At 30.7% G+C, this 3515-nt stretch overlaps 1 pseudogene; it reads right to left on the bottom strand.

Annotated features, from left to right (window-relative positions):
* Positions 1-292: 292 nt before the first annotated feature.
* LOC120780400 lies at positions 293-875 on the bottom strand (annotated as a pseudogene).
* Positions 876-3515: the final 2640 nt, after the last annotated feature.

Below are 3515 nucleotides of genomic sequence, written 5' to 3'. Positions count from 1 at the left end.
ATTGTATACTCGCTTTTAACATTGCATGTCATTGGAATGCGAGTACTCCTGTTAACCTCCTAATGGAGATCTCTATGATTACTGCTATAGGAGATCTCTATGATTACTCCTAAAGGAGATCTCTATAATTACTGATATAGAAGATCTCTATGATTACTACTATAGGAGACCTCTATGATTAATCCTATATTATTTTCAAACTGCAATTATTTTAATAAAAACAAATTTTTATAATTTTATTTTTTATTAAAGTTTTTTAATTAAATGAATGTACATGAAATCTATTATTTTTTGTTATATTAAAAGTGTTCCTGTAGAACTGAGCCTTACTTGTGAGAAACGCCTTTTTGATCTTTGCATCAAAATCAGGGTATGAGTAATCATCTTTTAAGGCCTCTAAAAATTAAACTTGTTAAAAAAATAGATGACACGAATTGAAATTATGTATTACCGTAAAGAAATTTATTAAAATGTGCATAATTCTTCAATGCAACTTTTTTTTGGCTCCATCCCAATTCACTTTTAAGAGCAGGGACTCCGCAATCACTTCAGCCAAAATTTTTGATAGAGGTCTCTTTGAAATTTTGCTTCAGATACGCCACCTATAATAAACACAAACTGTTTAGTAACATCTTATCAAATGTATTTTATCATACTCACAATTTCTGCCTCAAGCTTATTCAAAAGCAAGGACTCTGTAGATGCTAAATCATTCATGTTTTTAATACGAAATATCATTAATTCAATCTTCTTCGGTTGCAATATGTCAATAATCCGCTCCAGGAGTATAGTGTTCTGCGCCGATATTTCCTCTAGCTTCCGTATTCTTTGTTCCATGTTTTTCTGCCAGGAGGAGGTGTTTCGGGAAGTATTGGTGGACAAATTGATATTTTCTCCTCTTAAAATTGAAGAACTTCCGCATTCTAGAAAAAATGTGCTAAAGAGTTATGAAAAAATATTAGCAAGAGATAAACTTACCGAGAGAATTGAATAAAAAGTTATTTTGTGACCCCATTTTATTTATCTATAATTAAGTGTATAATATTATATTATTTTACAAGTATTATATTATGTTTTTATTATATATTAATTTAGTAACAATGATGCAAAATGGGAACAAAATGAAAGTGATCGCCTTCAGCAATTGCAAAAAGCTTGTAGTAAATTATTTCGAGAGGTATATTGTACTCTAAATCAGCTAAAACAGATGCTTTCGATATCCCTAACGCACTTTTTGAGTCTACTGGATACGTAAATGAACTTGTTGCATCGTTAAAATATTTATCTCTAACAACCAGCTGTTCACCCACTTTTTGAAACCCAATTATTTTAAAAACATTTAATTCCTGCGTCATGCAATAGCAATCTGGGACTTTATTGCTTAAAAAATATAAATTACCGAACTGGTATTTATTATAAATATTATTAACTTTTTTGCACAGTGTACAATTTTTTTTTTCTTCTTGGGAATAAAATTTCGCTCTGTAATGCGATTATTCAACTGTTGAGCAATATATTGAGATTTTCGGCAGTCCTTTTTCAAAATTTGTAAAAAACTTTCAAATTTATATCCAGAGAAGCTAGAAGCACATCCAAAGTCTTTTACACACTGCGATATATGGAGCAAGTTATGAACATTATAACTGACTAGATCTTTGCCGTATAAATTGGCAAAATCTTCAACATAAGCCTCTAAAAGCTTCTGGATACAGGCTAAATTACTTTCGCACATTCTTGGACAGGATATGAATCTATATGCTGTCATTAAAATCAAAAAATGCTCATAAAGATCAGCTTCAATAACATTTCTTAACAAAAAGAAACCTGTATACAATATTATTTGTCGAAATTCTGAAGCTTTCCAACGTGGCATCTCTTCAAATGGCCTCAACTTCCGATTAAACTCTTTTGGCGTATATTTTTGAACAATTCCAATTTTTTCATTAAGTAAATTATTGTTTAGGCATTTTTTATTATTTTTTATCGGTTTAATTTTGCATATTAAAAGTAAATTTTTTTTAACCACGCCTAAATCAAATAAATGCATCACATCCAAAGAGAACTGTGTAATCATGTTTACGCCACAATTTTCCAGTGGATGTGCAGTAGTATGAAATCTTGCTAAATTGAAGTTTTTTGTGGTTCATTCGGCGAAACTTTGCTCAGTTCTTAAGACGCCAGAAGTTAAAGAATATGAGAGACGTTTATTTATTCTCACAGCTTTTTGCTCACATTTGGAACATCCATATGAACACGTATGGCCAACAGTGCCACTTAAAAAAGCTTTGGCTGGAGCATCACATATGATAGCTCCTATTTTGATTTTATAAAATTTACCGCCATAGAGCATCCCATTTTTTTTTGAGCTCAGAGTACTCGTCCAAATATTTTTCAACTTCCCGTGGCTTTGAGCAACCAATATAACTGCCAATTAAAAATGGTTGTGATTCACAATTTGAAATTGCTCCCAATATTGGCCAAAGAGTTTTCGCGCAACTTTTTTCGTTTTTTTTTTTTTTTTTTTTTTGTTTCACCTACAGAATTATCGTGTTTTATTTCATTTTTCAATGCATTTTCTAAGCCAAAGTGCCAGGCGACATGGCTATTACATTAGTATCATCTGGTTGGAAAGATTGTAAGAGCTTATTTTTAATACGCTTTTATTAGCTTCACTTGTATGTATGTATGTATGTATGTCTGTATGTATGCCTGTATGTATGTATGTATGTATGTATGTATGTATGTATGTAACTTTTTTAAGTGGTACTGAAACGTAGAAGTTTAAGCAGCTCACCAAAAATATGCAACATCTATATAAAACTAGTTTTGGCGACATTTAAGTAGCATATGTACATACTGAAATATACATATGTATATCCTTAAAGAAAGTATACTTTATATAGATATACTTATGTATATAAGTGCACCAGAAGAAATAATATCAAATTATGCAAAACATGTGACTTTTAGGTAATAAAAAAAATAATACTTATAATAAAATTTTTGTAGTAAAAGAAAATTCAGATACTAGTTTTCTAAATGCCTCCGAAAAGAAACTGCAGTAGAAAACTCCTTTTTTTAACTTTGGCTGTCACGTCGATGTGAGCTTTTTAAAAATTGTCACCGAATCTAATGGCGGAGAATACGATTTAAGTTATATTCGTTTATATTTCACAAGATTGGTAAATCTCATAGAAGAAAAAATAGATTCCTTCAATATAAAACAAGAATTCATAAAAATTTTAAATACACAAAGAAATATTCTACCTACCCCTTACTTGAACCCCCCTACCTGAAAAAATGGAGCTTACCTACATACTTTCCGGGTCGACCACTTGAATTATAAGTGCTAGTCAAGAACAATAGAAATGGATTAACCCAAGTTTGTACCGTTACTTTTTTGGTTCCCGCGGGACATCATAAATATAATAAATATCAGGAATATATTAAGTATACAATCAAATGAAAAAAAAACAGTCGAAGTGTACGGTTGTGACAATTTAAAATTATAAGCG

The sequence above is a fragment of the Bactrocera tryoni genome, unplaced genomic scaffold, assembly GCF_016617805.1.
Source record: "Bactrocera tryoni isolate S06 unplaced genomic scaffold, CSIRO_BtryS06_freeze2 scaffold_25, whole genome shotgun sequence".
NCBI lineage: Eukaryota > Metazoa > Arthropoda > Insecta > Diptera > Tephritidae > Bactrocera > Bactrocera tryoni.
The sequence above is the reverse complement of the archived record's forward strand: the minus strand, read 5'-3'. Positions and strand labels throughout refer to the sequence as shown.